The sequence below is a fragment of the Gekko japonicus genome, unplaced genomic scaffold (assembly GCF_001447785.1).
Source record: "Gekko japonicus isolate JY-2015 unplaced genomic scaffold, Gekko_japonicus_V1.1 scaffold622, whole genome shotgun sequence".
In the NCBI taxonomy this organism is placed as follows: domain Eukaryota; kingdom Metazoa; phylum Chordata; class Lepidosauria; order Squamata; family Gekkonidae; genus Gekko; species Gekko japonicus.
The window spans coordinates 209,897-232,837 of NW_015175988.1; the positions used below are offsets into that span (position 1 = coordinate 209,897).

The following is a 22,941-nucleotide window of genomic DNA, read 5'->3' on the forward strand; positions in this document are numbered from 1 at the left end:
TAATCATTCTGGTTCGTGCCAGATTACCAGCTCCTCTGGAGAGAGACCATTCTGACGTCTAGGCCCAGAGTGTTTATTGCCGAGAAGCTTCCCTTGGGTTGGATCCAGCCAGATATCCACTCTGTACTGCCCAATTCTCCTCCTTACTGCGGCCTCTGTTCCATGTGTCTTTTGTCTATGCAGGCCCCATGGTCCCCAGCCTGACCCTCTTCCCCTTTTCACCAGCAGAAAAGCTGGCTGGATCCAACCCATTTGTAGTGTAGTCCTAAACAGAGCTACGAGCTTCTAAGCCCCACTGAAGTCATTGGACTCCAAAGGGTGTAACTCTGTCAGGCTGTTACAGTTATGAGTGTGATTTATTGTTAATGTAGACAGAAACCAGGATAAACAGATAGATAGCAGAGATCTCTGTGTGCATTACGATTTGCTTGTAGACATTCATCTGTTTTCAGAATTATTGTTTTGTAAATATAATGGTTTTTTCTTGTTTTTCAGGCTATGCCAGTTATCACAGAAAAAGAGAAGGCTGGTAAGCTAATGACCACTTCTTTTTCGTCTTCTTTTGGATTTATTTTTGTGGAATGTCAGCCTAATTATTCTCATGGGAGGAGGCAGGCTTGAGCTGAAATTTCAGCAGAAGGAACGCATTATAAACTTTCAATTTATGGGAACCATAGCAATTTATTTTTTATCTTACCGCCGTTTTCATTCTGTACCGGGCGGGGGGGGGAGTATATCGAGTCTTGAAATGTAATCCTTCACTCACATATACCTGCGAGGTCAATGCTCTGAGCATGCCACTGCTAATTCACTGGGAAGGTATGTATGGAGTCTGGGAACGGTGATACCTGAATAAAACCACTTCACCATTTGGGCAAGGAGCCAACACACACGAGGGGTTCACAGCAGATTTCCAGCAGCTGCTCTGTACCGAATCAATGTGTAAATTGGCCTTGAGAAGGCCTGTTAACTTGCATGGCTGTGTGGTGAGTCCTGCCTGAGTCAATAAGCCTCTCTGAGTTGGAAATGTTTCATACAATATACCAGGATCTGGCTTTCTTAATGACTGATGACAGGAAAAAATGTTTCAGATCATTTGGCAGTTTGGGTGCCTTTGTTGGAAACAAGCTGTATGACAGTTTGGCATGCACGCTCTGGCTGTTGAAAGGTCTCTGCTACGTCAGTGTGAATTCTCCAAATAGCAAGGCTTTCCTGTCTTCATTGCAATGCTTCCTTGGAAGTTTTTAGAGGATTGATTTCTTTCAAGACAAGCAGCGGATCTACAGGGACTTACGGGAGAGGGGTGTCCCGTCTCTTACTGTGAACCCCCATCCTCACATGGTGGTCTTTTCATAGAATCATAGAGTTGGAAGGGACCTCTAGGGTCATCTAGTCCAACCCCCTGCACAATGCAGGAAACTCACAAATACCTCCCCCACACAACCCCCAGTGACCCCTGTTCCATGTCACCACTTGCTTCTCACCTTTTTATATGAAGGCTGCAAGGAGAGGGAGTATGGAAGCCTGCAAGGGACGGAGGAATGGAAGCCAGAGCAACTGGGAAGCAATGCAGGGGCTGTGTCGGGGGGGGCAGATCTGGGATGGGGGAAATGGCAGTTGGCGAGAGTGGAGGGAGAAGGCACTGGAAATACGGGTTGTAGGTACGGTTCCCAATCTCCAGGTGGGAACTGGCGATCTCCTGGAATTACAACTGAATTCCAGACTACAGAGACCAGGTTCTTCAGAGAAAGTGTCTGCTTTGGAGGGTAGACGTTATGGTATTATACCCTGCTGATAGGGTTGCCAAATCGGACTTACCTTGCCGGCGGAGGATTCTGGGGTGGTTCCTGAAGCGTGCGTGCACGGAGCGCGCACGCACCGCATGCACGTCACAAGGAAGTGACGTCATGATGCCGGGCACGCTGGGGGCGGGGCCACAGCCATTTGAGGGGAAAACTCTATGTTTTCCCCTCAAATGGCTGTGGCCGGGGGGGAATCCGCCCCCCGGGGGAACTTGGCAGCCCTACCTGCTGATGACCCTCCTCTCCCCAAATTGTGTTCTCCTCAGGCTCCACCCCCAAATTTCCAGATATTTCCCAACTTTGGGTTGGGAAATTCCTGGAAATTTGGCAGTGGGGCCCAAGGAGGGCACAATTTGGGGAGCTATTTTCAGTAATTTCCCAACCCTAGCAGCAGGTAATAGTTAAACCCAGTTTGCGAGTTAGCCAGACACAATCCTTTTTTTAAAAAAAATGAACTGTTGTCCCAGCTTACATAGGGGTTTATTCAGACTGGGTGCTGGAGTTTGGCTACTCCTAGCATTTCCTGAGTTGTTTTGATTCATAGACTACATATTGCCTTTTGGAGATTGTACATTTTCGTTTTGGTACCAATGAATGATTTCACTTCAGCGGGTTTGTGTGCAGCTACCATGTGATAAGCACAGCCTGTATCTGCTTGTCTCCTATTTGTTCATTATATGAGAACACAGTTGCGAAGAGTCGGACTCGACTATGCGACTGAACAACAACAACAAAATCAAATCTTAGGAGATATACTAAGGTTTTGGTGCAGTGTAGAACATTTTTACTGACAAATCTCTCTCTATAGAACACTGTTCAGAAGGGTCAGTATGAAATTCAGCAGTGTTTCTTATAGAGGGACACATCTTGTCAGCTCTGAGAAAGCTGCCCTTTTGGGCCCTGTTCAGAATTCTTCTTATTGCCTTTAAACCTGTGTATGGCCGGAGATCATGAGGAGTCACTTACTTGCCTGTAATTTTTAGCATTGCTTGGATTCTTTTAGGCTCTGGTTATTTTATCTGTTTTGCTTTGGTTTTTTAAAACTCTTTGTATCTCCCATCTGGGGAGTAGTATGTTGAGGAGCAGTCTGAAACTCTATAGTGTGTTTATGATGAAGTATTATTTACTCGTTTATCCAGTTATCAGTGGTGTGTGGTATCCTGCCCATCTTTCTAAGATAGGGTTGCCAACTCTGTCCTGTCTGCGCTATACAGCACAGTTTTTACTAAACTACAGAAAACACTGACAGGGTCAGCACAAACTCCAAGTAGTGAAATACCTGGAGATTTTGGAAGGAGGCTGAGGAGGGCGGGGTTTGAAGAAGGGAGGGACGTCAGTGGGGTATAGTGCCATAGAGTCCACCTTCCAGAGTGGCCATTTTCTTCATGTCAGCTGATCTCTATCACCTGGAGACCAGTTGTAATCCCAGGAGATCTCCAGCCACTACCTGTTCCAAGGAGTTCTGGGCAGTGCACTTGGGGCTCCTCCCATTATATTATCACAGTAACACCATGAGGGATTGAGAGTGTGTGTAATCTCATATAAGGCCTGTAATATATCCAGTCAGACCGCATGGCCGGCTAGGGCTCCACGCGGTCAAGCACAAACGTCGAGCTTCGCTCTTAGAGACAATAGACTATGCAGATCCTAGCCCGCACCAATCAGGGGGCTAGGTCGCGGCCGTGAGCCTATGGAACTCTCAGCCCCTGTAAATAAACTATTGGGAAGTGGGGGGGGGTGTTATGGGTGGCGGTTTCACGGGGAATATAAGCCTGCTTGTGAGCCGGCAAAAGCTGTCTTGTTCCTGATCGAATAAAGTACGCTTTGCTGAAATCACTCTCCGTCTGCGTACTTTTCAAGGCCACTCCACCAGCTTCATAGCTAAGCAGGGATTTGAACCCCAGCTTTCTGCTCAAAATCCACCAGTTACTCTACACTGGCCAGCAGGCTCAAACGGCAACGTTTTGTAGCATCTTTGGTCTGTGAGGAGAAAACAGAGAGGATGAAAAAAAAAGAGGGTTTGAACTGCCAAAAGTTTTTTTTTCCCCTGACTGTAATCACAGCATCAGGCAGCCTGTGATCCTCATGGCACTGCCCCATGGTGCGAGGAACTGAGGACTAGAAAGGGACTGAGTGATGACAAGCCGGGTCAGGGCTCAGTGGCAAAGAATCCTTTTACAAAGCCACTGGTGACATGTTCTTCTGCCGGTAAACAAGATACTTTTTAAAAGACCCACTGCCTGGTGAACTAGAAAGAACTCTTAACTCTGATCTAATTGGAACCCCAGTAAGAAGGCACTCAAGGGCTCTAATGGCTTTTTACAAATGTATTCGGGTCGCATTTCCCCCCTCTTTTTAATCAGCTGGAGGTTTAAGGTTGGTAGCATTTAAAAGCGTGACACAGTACCCAAGGGCTGGTCTACTCTTGAAGTAAGCCCCTTTGCAAAAAGCAGACTCAGGCCGCGGGAGAGGCACGGATGGTGGGTGGATTATCCGGGCGCGATCACACCCCAACATCTGGGAAGTGGAGCGCACCCGTGGCTTACCGCCGACAATGCAAGTTAAAAAACTAGTACCTTCAAGGTACTAGTAAACGTTTGCCATGGGCTGCCTCCAGAATCCCGTGGAGTGATCGCGCCGGCGTGCGGCATTCCCCTCCGGTCCCTCATTTACCCGTCGGGGCCGAGGGAAGGACCGGTGGTATGCCGCCAGCGAGTCTGATCGCGTAATTGTGGATCAAACTGCACCGGGGCAATTAGCCATGCCCCCCCCCCCCCCGCGATATCCAGCCCGTGTGACCAGGGCCACAGAAGGGAAGAAAGCACAGGAGGTTTGGGTAGGTGAAATACTTCCTTTCATTTGGTAATGGCTGTGCATTTAAAGAGACGGGGGGGGGCATTATTCTCTCTACCTCCTCCAACAGTGCAATCCTAAGCAGAGTTACAGCCTCCCAGTGGCCTTGGCAGGGTGTAACTCTGCATCGGATTTCTCTGTCTACCTTTACCCATGCTCAGTAGAAGGGGGTGTGGATGGGGAAGAACTCGAGAGAGCAAAGAGGTTTGGCTCCGTGCCTGGAGTCCCCACACACACACCCCATAGAGCTGCATCTCGGTCTCTTTCGGAGCTCTCGGCAATCCTAGCAACTGCAATTTCCCTTAACCTTTGCTTTTAAAATGGCCACCTCCTGCATGCCGCCATGGAACCAGGCATGTGCAGATTTTGCGGAGTGGGCCAGTCCCTCTTCCCTCCTCCACTGCAGTTCACTGCATAGTTCTTGCATTACGTATCGACAAGTACAGACCTACTGTAGTTCCAAGTGGGTGGCCTAGTGAAACAGGGACTGGAAGAAGATTCTCCATGGCTGCAGTCACACGAGCAGTTCGCGCCGATATAGTTATGGATTTAAAGACCGTGTTCAGACAACCACATCTGCCTTCGTGCCCCAGTCGTCAGCACCTGGGTCCATCCCGTCCTGGAAGTGGAGTTTGCCAACACCAGGGAAAGTCCAGCCTTTATGTATACCAGCACTTCCACTCTGCTTTTCTTGACATCTGAAACCTCCTGCTGCGAACAGATGCCGGATGGGAAGTGTGAACAGTCACTTCTGTCTCAGTTATGGGCGGCGGGGGGGGGTTTGCCTGGTAGGGATGTGCACATGAGCACATAGGAGCATAAGTGACCCCCCATTGCCAGCAAGGGCCACGCTCCAGGGTTGAGTCGCTGGTAATGTGGATGCTTCAGCACAGGACCAGCATGCAGAGGAGCCACTTCAGGGTGTGCTGCCTGGTCACCCCTTCCTGCAATGATTTAATCCACTGCAAATAGAGGCGCCGCCAGATCGTGCCAAACCTCCAGTGTGAATGCAGCCCATGTGTTGTTTTGCTGTCCCCTCCCTTACCACACTGGCCTTTGGTGCACTTTCTTCATGGGCTAGATTCATAGAGAGACCCAAGACTCCCAGTGATAGAGGCCACTGGAAAGCTCCACAGTTGATGTGGGTTTGCTGCCAGTGCAGCAGGTGGTTCTTCTGTGTCTTGTGTCTTCTGTGTGAAGGTGGAAAGAGGAACCAGGAGGACTGTCCTTACACTGCAATCCTAAAGACACTATCCTGGGAGTAAGCCTCATAGAGTTGGGTTCTCAGTATGTTAGCCAAATTGCTCTATTATTTAATAAAGATGGGGAATTATAAGTGGCTTATCCATAGGATCTGACCTGTGTATACCAGAATTAGAATTCCCAAGAACCCAGGAACAGACACAGAAACTGGGTGGCTAAAATAATGATTTCTTTACTAAACATTCTCAAGCATACAAACAATATTCAAACACTCACACACACAATATAGAACTATAAGGAAGCAGAGGTGATTGATAGCTTATAGAGGGGTGATACAACCAGTCCAGATGTGCAGAGGTCCATGGATTGTGGCCTAAACTCAGAGAGCTTAGGGGTGGACTGCCATTTGGATTATGGCAGAAAACACATCGTCTGAGGCCATGTTTACGCTGGGATATACCCTATGGAAGACAATGCAGGCCAATGGCCAGTCCTGGGGGCTGGTCTCAGGTGAGAACAATAAGTTTCCTGGACCAATGATGAGTCCCAGGGGTGTGTGGCATCAGGATGGGCAAGGCCTAAATGTGACCAATGAGCTTCCAGAGAGGCAGTGTCTGGATTTAACAATAGAAGTCAGGTGCTGGGTGGCTAGTTGAATGGATTATCTGACCACTAATGGTCCTGGCCAGGGTAAACAAAAGGTGGGAGACGTCCCTGATTAGCGTCAGGAAGGATCGTTAATAATTTGAATGCTTGACTGGTTTATCTTGAGGGACAGAGTAGAAAAGTATTCAGACAAAGAATTAAATAGACTTTAGAAATGTAGATACTTTACCTGCTAGAACTCATTGTTATTCCATAAGCATAATCTCTGCTGGCTGGAGGGGGAAGACTGGAGGCTTGCTCTGAGGTTGCCTGTCACCTGAAAATGGAGACCCCTTTTTCAGAGCTGTGGCTAGCTCTGTGTTTCAGAACCAAGAGTGCCTTCCTTGGCCTGAGTTTTGTGGGTCTCTGGATCAGGTTAGAAGTGGCGTGCCCCTGCTATTGGGGCTACCCAAGAGTAAAAGGCAGCGCCTCTGGCAACAAGTAGACCTGCTTCGGCTTGTCCTTATTGGCTCCTGGTGTACCTGGGAGCTGTGACTATGCTGTGCTTCGGTGAGTGTACATGAACCACCTTTATCAATATGTGTGCTGGTTCACAGTTGTTCCCCCACCAGTATCCAATTGCTTGGTTCTTGTGTACATTAATACATAAGCATCCCAGGGGGCAGACACTGCATGTAAACAAGGCATCAGGCCAGTCCTGGATCAGTCTGGGAGCAGCCAGAGTAGCAGTAGCAAAGCACCATCCATGCCTCTAAATGGGGGAGGGGGGAGGGTCTTGGATCTGAAAGACTTCGGATGAAATTCCTGCTCGGTTGTCTCACTTATAAGGTAGCTTCGGACAAATCATTCTCTCGAAGCTTAATCGATTCTGTTTGGGGGGAAGATAAAGATGAAATAAACCAAGGTACGCCACTCTTTGGAGAAAGGGTGGGCTGCAAATGTGTGAAATAACCAGCCCATGGTTCCTAGAGGATGCTTTGGTGTGTTCTCTCTATGCACCTGCCTGCATACCTTCCAGTGCCTGTTCGCCAAATGACAAATCTGCTTTCAGATCCTTAAGAAAGAACGCCCTTTGATGTGTGATGAAAAGTCATGCTTATTTGCACTCCCCTTAGAAAGGCTTTCTTCGGATTATGTATAGACCTGCAGGTATTCTGTTTGCCTTTTTGGAGTAAAGGTGATTCCTTTCACATCTTGCATTGACTGCCAACTACTACTACGTGGGCACAGAGGTAGGATTCCCCAGTGATGATAGTATTTCTTTCTTGCGTATTGACTGATGTGCTAAATAATTTCATATTTCTAAGAATGGTCCTTATTCGCTTAAGCGACTAAAAAGAAAGCATGAACAGACAACAGTACAGTCCACCGTATCTGGATATTTGCCCAAACAAGTTAACTTGAATGTGTCTGTCTATACACTTAGAACTACAGATGCTAGAATACATACTTTGGTATGTTAGATCTAGCATGTGCTATGTATTTTGCAGGCAAGCCCAGGTATGTGGACAATTCCCTGCATGTGCACTGCAGCTCTGATCTCTGCTACCCACTACTGTAAGGCACATGTGCAATCTTACAACAGTAAGTCCCAAGTGAGAGAAGGGGGAATGTCCCATTTGCAGGGTACCAAATTTTAGACTTTTCTCAGTTATGGAAGTACTTTAATGGGGAGCCTGTTTGGTGTAGTGATTAAGTGCGCAGACTCTAAACTGGGAGAACCGGGTTTGATTCCCCACTCCTCCACTTGCACCTGCTGGATGACCTTGGGCAAGCCATAGTTCTGTCAGAGCTGTTCTTGAAAAAGAGCCGTTTCTGTCAGAGCTCTCTCAGCCCCACCTACCTCATGTTCCCTCTAAGCTGTGGAGTCTTGCGAGCGAAGATTCTACTTTGTGAGCTACTGGTATTAAAGTTGTGAGCGAGAAATTTGGCTACTGCATAAATTACTTTGCTCTGGAGCCATCCTTCCTGAGCTAAGGCAAAAATGTGTGAGCTGAAGGCTAAAAATCTGTGAGCTAGCTCACACTAACTAAGCTTAGAGGGAACAGTGCTCACAGGGTGTCTGTTGTGGGGAGGGGAAAGGAAAGGAGTTTGTAAGCCACTCTGAGACTCCTTTGGGTAGTGAAGGGTGGGGTATAAATCCAATCTCCTCCTCTTCTTCTTCTTCTTCTTTAACTATGCCGATGCTCAGAGGTCATTTCGGGGGGGATCGCGGGGGATTGCAGTTCCCCCGGGTGAGGTATGAGGGGGCGGGGCACGTGACGAAGCCCCGCCCCCTGCTTCCGGCCGCCCCGCTTCCGGCCCTCATTCAGCCAGGAGGAGGCAGGAGAAGAGGGAGGGTAAGTTGCTTCCTCCCTGCCTCCCCCCACCCCTGCCTGCCTGGGGCCAGGGAGGGCCTTCGCGGGGCTTCCTTGCACTCCCGCCGGCCTTGCAGGTCCACCGCCAGGCCCCTCATGGGGCTCGGCAGTGGAGCTGCAAGGCCGCCGCTGGCAGCCGGGACCATTGGGGGTGGGGTGTGTGGCCTTATGACACACTTCCTGTGATGTCAGGGGGTGTGGCCTTATGACACACTTCCGGTGATGTCAGGGGGTGTGGCATATGCTAATGAGTTATGCTAATGAGTTCCCCTAGCTCTTTTTCTACTAAATGACCCCTGCCGATGCTTCTATACATAAGTGAGGTACAAGCCACTTCCTGTAGGCACATGTGCACATGTAGCCCCCCTCCATGCAGTGCTGTAAACCTTTTCCCTGTGAGAAGACAGGTGCAATTTATGCATCTGTTGAGGAGGACTAGAGGGCAGTGAAATGTTGGGAAGGGGTTCTGCAGGAGGTATTTGTGATTTAACAAACATTGTACTTCCTCAAGAGCCCAGGTCATTCTGGCCCTGTCATGTTTATCCTATGGGGGGGGGGGAGGTCTTATCTATGCTAGAATCTTGCTGTGATCCGTAGATGTGCCAGTAAATGACGCCTTATGTCTATGGTGGTAGAAAATGCTGTCAAGTCACAGCTGACGTGTGCCGCTCCCATAGGGTTGTCAAGGCAAAGAGACATTCGGAGGGGGTTTGCCATTGCCTGCCTCTGCGTAGCAAACCTGGACTTCCTTGGTGGTTTCCCATCCAGGTACTTAGCAGGACTGGCCCTGCTTAGCTCCCATGATCTGACAAGATCACCCTAGCCTGGACCCTCCGGGGTACATATGGTATTATTATGCCATACAATATATCTCCATTATTTGAAAAAGTGTGCATGCACACGAAAGCTCATACCTTGAATAAACCTTTGTTGGTCTTCAAGGTACCACTGGACTCTAAATTTGTTTTGCTGCTTCAGAACAGCTGACCACCTGGATAATGACAATTCACTTTCACAAATACTGGGGGGGGGCAAACCTTTTCTTGCACACAGACAGCCCCCCAGTCTTTAACAGCTCCTCACCCACAATAATACAGCATCTAATTTGAACATGGACACTGGTACCAGAGCTTGAAATAAACCCAGATGCCAACTTTGCTACCACATATACCCAGACAACACAATCACTGAACCTAACAACATCAACTATGCCATCTCAGGTTTATTCACCTCCTCGTCTTCTAGTATTGTGTATGCCATTAAATGCCAACAATGCCCTTTGGTTCTCTACATAGGGCAAACAGGTCAAACCCTATGCAAAAGGATAAATGGACACAAATCTGATATCAAGAATCACACGACTGAGAAATCTGTAGGACATTCAATGGGTGACCTCAAAGTAGCTGTTTTATTACAAAGGGACTTCAGGAACAGACTAGAAAGGGGAATTGCTGAGTTGCAAGTTATTACAACACTCAGAACAACGGAATCCCCAGGACTTAACAGGGATATTGGTTTCTTATCTCCCTACATATGCTAACCTCATTCAGCCCTTACATCTGTATTCTCACCAATCCCCCAAAAGGGCCACACATCCTCTTCATTTTATTTCCTATTTGGAATAATAGATTTGAATAGTAGATTGTAATGTAATGTAATGAATAGTAGAATGTAATGTAATTTGGAATGGTAGATTGGAATGTATTTCTCTTGTCTGGGGACAGGGGAGAGCTCTACACAGCCAATCACCCCACTTCAAAGAAGAAGATACTGTAAGGTCATCTCCATGCTTGAGAGAAGATGGATGGAGCGTAATGGCAGGGTCTCAGTTAATTACTCTCAGCAGCATTCCACAATTAAGGATACATCTGCCCATCCAGCTCCAATTTTGACACATTTATTTCTTTCACTATATTTCCCCCCAGAATTAAACCCAAACAAATGGTAACCATATAAACTAAGCTTGTTATTCCTGTTTGGTCCTTAAATCTGTTAAACTTCATTATGCTGTATGCTAATTTACTGTTCACCCTCTACCTATATGTATGGACTGGTAACTTCCATTTCAGTGTACCTGAAGAAGTGTGCATGCACACAAAACCTTATACCTTGAATAAAAACTGGATGTTGTTGTGAATTATGCAGGGCTCTGTTTAGCCCAGCTGACTCACAAACGGAATCTTAAGATCTTAAATGGAGTAACTCAAGGTGATTGTCCAGGGCAATACACCTACTGGTCCAGTAACAGACATTCCACTATAGACTATTTGATAACCACCAATGATATGTTTGAAAGGGTAAGCTGTCTATATATTGAAGAGCGAGTTGAGAGTGACCATCTGCCGCTCAATTTAAGCTGGAGCGTGGGGGCTGTCCCCCTTCACAAAGTACATGGAACCTTCTTGAAAGCGGATAATATAACAAGCAGGCGGAAATCTAATTGGTGTCCCAAGTTGAATGACAAATTTTTAGCATGGACAATATCTGAAATAGGGAAGGATACTTATAGAAAACTATCATCTCCGGTGATGAAGGAGGGCTCTAATTGTGAGGCCCCTATTCTTAATATCTATGCACAGCTAACGGCCCATTTATCCTCAATTCTATCACATGAAATTAATAACTCCCAGTTGGGGCGTCCCAATAATAAAAGCTGGTTTGATAAGGACTGTGTGCAGGCAAAACAGAGACTTATTAGGAGCCTTAAAGAATTTCACAAAGTCCCAGTGATTGATAACAAACTAGAAGTACAAGCAAAAAAGAAGGCCTATAAATACCTCCTGAGAAGTAAGAAAAATCTGGCTAGAAAGCTTAGATGGAATACACTAATAGAGGCAGCTAAGAAAAAGGATCATAGGCAATTCTGGAAAATAGTTGCAGGTGTTGAGAAAGTAGGTAATGCCAACAGGGAGTATATAATTTCTGCAAGAATATGGGAAAATCATTATGAAGAATTATTCAAAGGAGGGAATGGGGAATCCCTCCCACTGAGAGAGTTGAGCAACTACCCAACCTGGGAGCCTGTGTCAACCAAGGAGGTGGAATCTTATATTATAAACCTCAAAAGTGGAAAAGCCCCAGGTAGTGATTATATTACAGCAGAACTATTGAAAGCTAACTCAACCTGGTGGACCCCGATTTTGGCCAACCTCTTCACATATATTGATCAGACAGGACATATCCCAGAGGGATGGGGGTTGGCTATAATAATTCCGATATTTAAGAAAAACAACAGAACAGATCCTAATAATTATAGACCCATTAGCTTGATTAACATTATATGCAAACTTTACACCAAACATTTGTGTATGAAACTATGCAGTTGGTTAGAACAGGAAAAAATACTTAAAATTGAACAGGGGGGGTTTATAAAAGGCCGTTCTACCTTAGATCACTGTTTGGTCCTTGATTATTTAGTACAAAAATACACGCATATCCATAAGGGAGTCCTATACGCTGCATTTATCGATCTGAAAGCGGCGTTTGACTCGGTTGTGAGGGAAAGGCTATGGGCTAAATTGGAGCAGTCAACTATAGACAAGAGATTACTGTTGCTGATATCCAATTTATATAAAAATACATCCTTACAAATACGCTATACTGCCGATGGTAAGCTATCAAGACCTATTCAAGCCCAAAAAGGTGTCAGACAGGGTTGCCTTCTTGCTCCTTTTTTATTTAATTTGTATGTTAACTGTTTGATAACTTGCTTGCATGAAATTGATATCTCAGCACCCACCTTGGGCATGGGAAAAAAAATCCCTGTGTTAATGTATGCAGATGACACGGTGCTTCTTTCACGTACTAGAGGAGGTCTAAAAAGGGCGTTAGAAAAATTTAGTGCACAATGCCAAAAAGAGTCTCTTACTGTAAATTACTCAAAGACAAAGATCATGCGTTTCCATAAAAAATACAAAGAAATGAAATGGTCAATGGACGGGGTACGGGTAGATCAAGTTAAAATTTTTAAATATTTGGGACTAACCTTCTCATTTAATGGAAAGGCTTCTAGACATCTCCAAAATGCTGCATGTTCAGCACAAAAGAGCGCAAATGCTATATTGCGCTTCTTTAGGAAAGAGGGAGCCCAATATGTCCCGGCTGCTCTTAAATTATTCTTGAGCAAAGTTCTCCCACAAATGATATATGGAACACAAATACTAGCAGAGAGTAAATTTAAAGATCTAGAGGTAGTACAATCGAAATTCCTTAGAGCACTCTTCAACGTCCCAAAAGGTACTGCAAATTTGAGTTTAAGACAGCAGGTTTATCTACTGTTACACTGAATATTTGGATTCAGAGGAGTAATTATTGGGTTAAGTCCCATTTGAATCCAGTGGGACTTATTCCTGATCTTTTGGCATCAACACCATATCCCCAATGGGCTCTTAGAGTAGTAGATAAATTGAAACTAATTGGGTTAGATCCTGAAAATCTGCTAGAGGGAGGTCTGCAGCATGCAAAGAATTTAATATACCAAAGATTTAAGGATATTGAAACACAAAATGACTATGCAGCCCTGCCTTCCTATTATAAGAGATTAAAGCAGGGACCAAGTTTAAATGCCGCATCTTACCTTGGACTTATAAAAAAACCCTAACCATAGATGGGCATTTACTAGAGCACGGCTCGATGTGTTACCCTCAGCAGTACTTTATGGTAGATATACCCGGACTCCCATGCACCAGAGAATTTGCTCCTGTCTGTTAGAACAGGTGGAGTCGGCCGCCCATATATTACTCCATTGTCCTATGTATGATGAAGAGAGACAGCAGCTGCTGATACCCCTTCTCGCACGTTTTAAACCCCTGGCTAATTATCTTACATATGCCGAGGAATGCTTGATGAAGTTCTTACTGGCTGATACTTATGATTCTGTCACACGCAATGTTGCTAAATATTGTTACTTGGCAATTAAAAAGTGCAATGTACTGTAACTCAAGCCATTAATGATGGAATTGACCGGTGTGGTATTTTAGGAATTAAGCTTGTAAGGTTCTTATGTTGTGGACTCTGTGTTTAATATTTTGGTTCATTCTGCTGGTCTTATGACTGTTCTTAATAAACTATTACTATTACTATATAAACTTTAAATTAATAAACTATTATTACCTTGAATAAACTTTTGGTGGTCTTAAAGGTGCCACTGGACTCAAACTTTGTTTATTCATATTTGTTACTGTGAATTGCACTTGGTAGTCAATGCTGACTTGGGGGTATTCTTAGCTAAGTTTTTCGATGCTCCTGTAGGACAGCATCTGTGTTCAGAATGCCTTTCTCCTCCCTATTTGCTTGGAAGGAGCATCCGTCCCTTTTTGTTACCAGATATTAAAACACTATTCACGGGGAAGAAGGTGAAACCCCTCAATGCCTGGGGGTCGGAAGGGTTAATTGCCAGACTCCTTTCCCTACTGGCCAGATATTACTTGGAAATACAACATGCACTCCAGTCCAGACAGAGATGAAGCAAAATTATTTGATAATGCACATATTTAAATTGCCATCCTAAACAGAGTTACATCCTTCTAAGCCTGTTGAGTTAAGTGGACTTAGAAGGGTGTAACTCTGCTTTGGGTGGCACTGTTAAGCACCTGATAACCCTTCCCAGACTTTACCAGTTGCTTGCATTTGTGGCAGTAAATGTGCTAAAGAAGAAAGATATAGAGGGCCAGGCGCTGTCCAATGGAAGGCTGTAGAGTAAGCCCGAAGAAAGGTAATGGAGGAGTTAATGTGTATGCTCACATTCTTGCACTTTCCACTCAGTCTGAATCTGGATGGAAATATTCCTAGGATGTGAATTGCTCTGAAACCCCCCAAAGGGCAGATCTCTCGAACCTCATTCCTTCAGCATTTCTCAGCGCTGTGGGTGTGTGCCTCTTTTACAGTGCCTAAGCTTTATGAGTGAATGTTTGCGAGTATGAGATGTTCTCTGAAATAGATGTTTGGCAGAATTGCCTCCACTTACTCAGCATTTTTTTGCTCTGAATAGTAAAATGTCAATAGAAACTCCTCGCTGGGAATCAAAAGCAGTTGGGGCATGTCAAACGTATGCTTTTGGCAACTGAGACTGGAGCACCAGAAAAGTGAATCATTCCTCCAAAAAGTGCATGTCAATCATGTTGGCAGTGAATAGGAAGGAAATGATCCTGGATTCTAATGAAGTCCAGATGTCTTGCACAATGAGACTCAGAACAGCAGGAATCAGGCAACAGACTATGATTTATTTAATTGGTTTATTTAGCTATTAATATCCCACTTTTGTCTCCGGGGGAGGGATTCTCCCCTTCTTCATTTTATCATCACAACAACCCTTTAAGGTAGGTAGGCTGGGCTAAGAAAGAGTGACTGGCCCAAGGTAAGCTATCAAGCTTCTATGGCAGAATGGGAATTTGAACCTGGATTTCCCAGATCCTAATATCCACTCTAGCCACTGCACCACACTGGCGTTCCCACCCCATCCAAGAAAATTCGCTTTCCGTAACAGGCTGTCCTTACCTTTTCCTGACTCAGCATTGTGTGACCTCAGTAAATAGATCCATCTATAAAGAACATCAGAAGTTCACTCTGTTACATGAACAACTGACGTGTGATAAACTTGACAATGGCTGATTCTGCACTGGCGTTTCCCTCCGTTGTTTTACGAAACCCGCATTGGAACAGAAATTCCCCTCTGCATTGCAAGCGGCTTTCACTTCCTTTGATCATCGGATTTTATGATAGCCTCCACACTCCATGCCTGTTCGCTTCCTTTGACAATCGGATTTTATGGTACCTTCTGCATAGATTTATGACTGTTTTATGGCCATTCGGGGGTGACTCTTCAGTCACCACAGTGTTGCCCCGAGGTATTTCAATGTGGTTTTGAGCTGCACTTTTTCCTCCCGGTTGAGAAAATGTGGAGCGAATGCTAGATGCAGTATCACCCAGTATTACAATGATTTCAAAATGGGAATGATTCCAAAAAATATCTTACATTTCTTCATCACCTTACAACGGCACTGTAACGTGAAGCGATATTGGTATTCCCCTATTATATAGCCGTGGTGGGTGTGGCCTAGTGAGCTCATGGCTGAAGTGGGACTTGGATCAGGGTCTTTCTAGCTGACAGGTCACATGACGCTAGGCCAAAACTATGTTTGAGGGGGAAGCAAACTTGACCAAAATTGGCCTATTATGGTAATGAGTTCCTGCTGGGCTTTTTCTAAAAAAAAAAGCCCTGGAAATAAATAAATAAATACTCTAAATAAAGAAATAATACACTATTATTTCAGTATGGTGTTATTTTTTTTAGCAAGAACAAGGTATGGAATACTGAGTCCTGTATTTTGTTTGAAAAAAATTGCACCATGAGATTAGGGGGAGGGTGTGTTTGTGCAGCACTGCAATGGTATTTCTAATCTAGCCATAAATACCATGCAGGAGAAATCATGGGAATGAGATGGAGGCTTGTTTTTGTGAAACAAGCAGAGATACAAAGCCTCAGGAGAGCAGAAGTCTGAAAGGGGTTTTTTTAGCGTTAAATGTTACAATTTAAGAAAGCGAGGCTAGCCTTCTTGATACCAAGAAAGAGCTTTACATCTGGAAAAGCTTCGCCTACATCTGTGTTGGGTTTGAATGCTGTCTGTAGTTTTCTCCGCCCGTTCCCATGCCTCTCTTACCTTTGTCCTGTTTTCTTAACAGAAAAGGGTTTTCTTGCCCAAGTATACTCCAGTACAGCTAAAAATAGCACGATCAATTCATTTCCTGGGATTCTGTTATTTATCCTTCTTAGCGATGTTTAAATCTAATTAGAGAGATTCAGCTTCCTGCCTTCCTTTTCCCTAAATAGAAGAGCCACATTTTGAGATGCAGCAATACACAATGAAACAAAAATTGTTGAAATGCCATTACTCTTCCTGTAGTTAACATGTACTGGCATGATAATAAATAAGGTAGGGGCCTTCTTTAATCTTACACTGCATTGCACATCAAAGATTCCTATAAGTTGCACAAGTAGCTTATGTTAATGTGAATAATCAAAACAGTTCCCGTGTTATCTGAGAGGCTGCATTTGTGCTGATGTGGTTGTGGAAGCCCTGCTGCAGTGTCCAATAGTATAAGAAAAAGAACAAATAAATGCATCTTTCTTTGGAAGGTGACCACGGTCAGATATGCCAAAACTAGAATTTTCATTGGTCGCCAGAGATAGTGACGATCTGGAAAAGCTTGTGTTTTTCACCTTCGCGGCAAGACAAAAAAAATTCAGCTATGTATGTGTTTGGCTATTTTCTGTTTTATAGTAGTTGCAGAAAGTTAGAAATCAAAACAAAGAAAGTTAAAAAAAGAACTTTACAAGATGTTTTAAAATGATTGTACTACTATTTTGTTTTGTGCATTTCCTGTGTTGTAGTTATTCTGCTTTGGGGGAAATACGATTCTGTTATTTCCTGTGTAAAAGTATTGATCTACCCAAACATCAGACTAAATTGGACAGGAACACATGAAGCTGCCTTAGACTGAATCAGACTGTTGTCCATCACGGTCAGTATTGTCTACTCAGATTGGCATCAGGTCTCTGGCGTCTCAAGTTAGAGGTCTTTCACATCACCTACTGCCTGGTCTTTTCAACTGGAGATGCTACTAGACTGAATCTGAGACCTTCTGTATGCCAAGCAGAGGCTCTTCCATTGAGTCACAGCCCCTCCCCTAACCTGAGATGTTTCAGCCACTTTAATAGAGACTGTAATGGATATCAACTACAGCAAAAAAAAAAGTTTTCTAAAAAGTAGGGGTAGAAGAAGAAGAGATTGGATTTGTACACTGCCCTTCTCTACCTGAAGGAGTCTCAAAGTGGCTTACGATTTCCTTTCCCTTCCCCTCCCCACAACAGACACCCATGTGAGCAATGCTCCCTCTAAGCTGTGGGGTCTTGTGAGCAAAAATTCTACTTTGTGAGCTGCTGGCATTAAAGTTGTGAGCGAGCGATGCTGCATAAATTAGTTTGCTCTGGAGCCGTCCTTCCTGAGCTAAGACAAAAATGTGTGCGCCAGAAGCTAAAAAATGAGCTAGCTCACACTAACTCAGCTTAGAGGGAACACTGCCTATGAGGTAGGTGGGGCTGAGAGAGCTCCTTCGAGAACTGCTTGCGAGAGAACAGCTCTGAAAGAATTTATGACTGACCCAAAGTCACACCAGCAGCTGCATGTGGAGGAGTGGGGAATCAAACCCTGTTCTCCCAGATTAGAGTCCGCATTCCAAATGACTACACCAGACTGGGTAGACAAAGGAAGGCAGCATAGAAGTGCTATGGAGTGCAGCAGAAACAGAACAGGATAAAATATTTTGAAAATTCTCTATACGATTGTGGCTGCCTTTTGCTACAAAGACCTTCTACTCCAAAATAGTTCCGTATTTTTTTGAGGTTATCCGGAGCAAACATGATGTAAATTTGTTCTGCTAAATTGTCTAAACGAAGAATCACTTCTATTGTTCCAAGCGTTCTCCTTTTTTCATATACCAAAAAAGGAGATTGCTTTTGTTTTCTGTTGTGTTTGGGAGCCCCAGGTGGCAGTATCACCTGGATTGTTCTGTACATCCTCTAATCTGTTTTTCCTTCTATTATGCATGCATGAAGGAAAAGGAAACAACAACACTGGACCAAAACACCAGCTGAGCCAGCGACTTGCTCAGCACTTGCAAGGATGTGCAAATCTACATCCTGTCAGCAAGCTGCCATTCTGTTTTCTGTGACTTCTGTGTACATATCCTTTCCCTGTTACACCCGGCTTGGTTTCTATCATCCTGCTCCTGCTTTGGAATGCGTAAGATAACTGCTGGAGGTTGTGTGGGGGAGAAGATGCTGTAATGCTTGCCTATTGATTTTCCCAGGACTACTGCACCTGTGTTTTGTCTGATGTTCTGCCTGGTTCCCATGTACTGGGCGCGCAACCGTTTCCTTAGCCCGCCAGCGGGAAAGATATTCATTGGATCTGTATCTGTTTGAAGTTCCTTTATTATGCTTGACCTAACTGTGTATCCCCAGTTCTAACAAAGAACGTGTTTGAGTATGTCTTCAACGCTTTGAAATAAATCTGGATTGTTCTGTACATCCTCTAATCTGTTTTTCCTTCTATTATGCATGCATGAAGGAAAAGGAAACAACAACACTGGACCAAAACACCAGCTGAGCCAGCGACTTGCTCAGCACTTGCAAGGATGTGCAAATCTACATCCTCACCACACTAATTTGGTCACAGGAATTGCTGGTCCCAAGTCTTACTACTGCCCTCTGTGCTGTCTTCTGTTTGTTCTCAGTACCAACCAGGGCTATTTTTGGGCAGGAACGCACAGGAACAAAGTTCCGGCTGGCTCCCGAGTTGGCCACGTCCAGCAGGAACTCATTAGCATAACAGGCCACACCCAACAGCAGGAACTCATTAGGATTGGCTACATTAGGGGTGTGTGGCCTAACATGCAAAGGAGTTCCTGCTCCAAAAAAAGGCCCTGGGTTTTGACAACAAACAAGGTAAACAGAATAAGAAGCAAAAGGTGGGTGTGGCTGGATGACCACACTTCTGGTAACATGGGGGTGTGGCCTAATGTGCTAACGAGCTGTGCTGTCAGGGGTGTGGCCTAATATGCTGATGATTTTCTGCTGTTGGGTGTGGCCTATTATGCTAATGAGTTCCTGCTGGGCTTTTTCTACAAAAAGAGCCCTGGTACCAACGATGAATTGGATCCTCAGGTTCATTCCACTAACACAAGCAGCACTTCTCCTCGCACTAGGTTTCCACCAAAGCCGCTGAGCCCCCTAAGTGGCGGTGTGTCAAGAACAACAAGACTGCAGCAGGACTGGGAAGGGGCGACATTTTTTCTGCATTTGTGATATTTCTGGATACCCTGTATGTGTAGCAAATGTGTATTCTGATTTTGCATAGCCTTTGTACAGTGCTTTTAGAGCATTCAAAGTACTTTACATACAGCGATCTTTACTAAAGGCCTCGTAAGTAAGGCCAGTTATCGCTGCATCAGCACTGAAGATGTGAGGCTGAAGTCGGAAGATAAGCGACTTGCCTGTCGGGTTGCCAGATTCCAGGTGGTAGCAGGAGATCTCCTGGGAATACCACTCCTCTCCAGGAGATAGTGATCAGTTGACCTGGAGAAAACGGCTGGTTTGGAAGGTGGACTCTATGGCAGTATACCTCATTATGCATCCTTGAAGTCCCTCCCTTCCTCAAAGCCCACCTTCTTCAGAGTCCACGCCCAAAATCTCCAGGTATTTCCTTCCCTAGAGCTGGCAACCCTACTTGCCTGTCTACTGAGTTCATGGCAGAGATGTGCTGAACCCAACAATTCCTGGTTTAGCGTTCAGTCATGTGGACACTGTGCTGCATGGAATACGTTAACAGTTTGCATCTATGATAGTCTGCCATAAGGGAGTGGGGAAATGGCCTGCTCAAAGGCATAGGTTTGCAATGCTGGGGTACGGACTCAACTTTTTTAAAAAAATCCCGACTGTAACATATGGACCAAGGAACACACTATGGAATCTCATGCACTTAAGGCTAGATGCACATCTCTGTGACTGCTGACCTCTGTCATCCGTTTGTGCTCAATGATTTACACCAGCAGAGCCCAGCCATCTGATAAGGGTTAGACAAGGAATTAGTTGCTTTGGTTCGGTCTATCAGGAACATCTCTGCATTTCTTTGCAATCCTGTTGGATTTTCTTCCTCTCCCTCCCCATTCATTTGTTTCTCCCAAAGTGTAGAGTTTCTGTTCAAACTGAACATGTACAAATCATTCCAAAGGCTGGAATACTGGTAATATTTTATTAGTATTAAAGGTAAAGGTAAAGGTTCCCTTGCTCAAAAGCCAGTCGAATCAGACTCTAGGGTTGCGGTGCTCATCTCCGTTTCAAAGCCGAAGAGCCAGCACTGTCCGAAGACGCTTCCGTGGTCATGTGGCCGGCATGACTAATCACCAAGGCGCACGGAACGCTGTTACCTTCCCACCAAAGTGGTCCCTATTTATCTACTTGCAATTTCTTGCTTTCGAACTGCTAGGTTGGCAGGAGCTGGAACTAGAGACAGGAGCTCACCCTGTCTTGCAGCACCCGGGTCTTGAACCGCTGAACTACTGACCTTCCAGAGCCTGCAGTTCAGCGTCTTAACCACTTGAGCCACCGCAGCTCCTTTATTAGTATTACTGTTGTTTAAATCCAGCTCTTTCATAGAAAGATCGGAACAACTTGCATAGGCTTGCCAGTCCCCACGTTCTGGCAGGGATCCCCCGAATTCAGGGGCTTCTCTCCAGACCAGCTGGCCAGCAGGGAAAACCCCGCTCCTAAACAGGGATGTTGCCATGCAACGTCCCTGGTGCGATGACACACCCAGAAGTGACATCATAGCATCAGGGATGTTGTATGGGGACATTCTGGTATTTGGGCAAACTTTATGGCTTGAGGGTGAAAAAAAACCATAGAGTTTTGCCCAGATCCCAGAGAGTCCCTGCACAAAATCCTTGCCCACCCCTAGAATGCCCCCCAAATCCCCCCAACGGAGTGACAAGATAACCTGGGAACCCTAAACTTGCATGAGGTCTCCTATCCTGGTTGGCAAGAGGATTGGTTTGATGGCATCCTCCCTCTCCCACCAGGGCCGTCCTTGCTCCAAACAAGGAAAGGTCTTCACCCTGAGTGAGAAGGGGCCCTAAGCAGTGTTGTGGCAGGCCAACAGCTGGGCGTCTTTTCCAGTCTGCCCTTCCTGCTGGCTTCAGTTATTCTACAACTTTGGCTGTTTCCAAACCATTTAATAGACCACACAACCCTTCTCATTTAATGGGTGACTGCCTAGAGCAGTGGGTTCCTGATCAGTTGAAACCTCTTGAGTAATGTAAACAATTTGAGCAGGAGGCTCTTTAGGTCCTCTTCACTTTCTGCCATCCGGTCCCATCACTCCTTGGCAAATAGAAGGGGAAGTCGTGGAAGTAGTGACAGACTTCACGTTCCTGGGATCCCAGATCACCGCAGACTGTGACAGCAGCCATGAAATTAAAAGACGCCTGCTCCTTGGGAGGAAAGCGATGGCGAACCTAAACAGCATGATAAAAAGTAGAGACATCACCCTGCCAACAAAAGTCCGCATGGTCAAAGCAATGGTATTCCCAGTAGTCATGTATGGCTGCAAGAGTTGGACTATAAGGAAGGCCGAGCACCGAAGAATAGATTCTTTTGAACTATGGTGCTGGAGAAGACTCTTGAGAGTCCCTTGGACTGCAAGAAGAACAAATCAGTCAATCCTCAAAGAAATCAACCCTGACTGTTCCCTGGAAGGCCAGATAATGAAAATGAAGCTCAAATACTTTGGCCACCAAATGAGAAGGGAGCACTCACTGGAGAAGACCCTGATGCTGGGAAAGATTGAAGGTCAAAGAAGACGGGGACGGCAAAGGATGAGATGGTTAGACAGTGTCATAGATGCAACGAACATGAAATTGAGCCAACTTCAGAGGACGGCGGAAGACTGGAAGGCCTGGCGTGATCTGGTCTATGGGGTCGCGAAGAGTCGAACTCGACTGTGTGACTGAACAACAAAAAATGTAAACACATCTGGAGAATTGCGTTGCGAAGTGCAGTTTGGGAAATACATGAGGATTTGGGGGGTGGAGCCTGGAGGGGGGAGGGTTGGGGAGGGGAGTGACCTTGCATGGCACAGTGCCATAGAGTCCACTCTCCAAAGCAGCCATTTTCTCCACGGGAACTGATCTTTGTCGTCTGGAAATCATTTGTAATTCTGGGAGATCTCCAGGCCCCACCTGGAAGCTGGCAACCCTCATGAGGAAATGCATTCCAGTAGGATACTACCATTCTATGTACATGACATACATACTTTGTGCACCCCAGTCCTAGGCTACTTTATTCTGAAGTAAGCCCCTTTCAATTTCATGGACCTTACTCCTTAACTGTCTGTCTGTTGGCTGCAATCCACAAAGTATTTCCCGTATTAAAGTCCCCTTGTGATTTCTCCTCTTTATGAAAGGGTATAGCAGCTGGAACTCTGCAAGATGTTTACCATTGCGGACCATGCAGGAAGTATGGAAAGCCTTTGTGCCAGTGTGAGCAGCCTCAGGAATGTGCAACA

At 45.4% G+C, this 22,941-nt stretch overlaps 1 protein-coding gene across 1 annotated transcript in view; it reads left to right on the top strand.

Annotated features, from left to right (window-relative positions):
• The first annotated feature begins 500 nt into the window (after window positions 1-500).
• Window positions 501-22,941, top strand: part of LOC107123144 (rho GTPase-activating protein 7-like) — a 221,730-nt gene continuing 199,289 nt past the window's right edge. The window contains exon 1 of the mRNA XM_015426332.1: window positions 501-529. The gene's annotated coding sequence lies outside the window, so the exon portion shown is untranslated. The remainder of the gene's footprint in view (window positions 530-22,941) is intronic.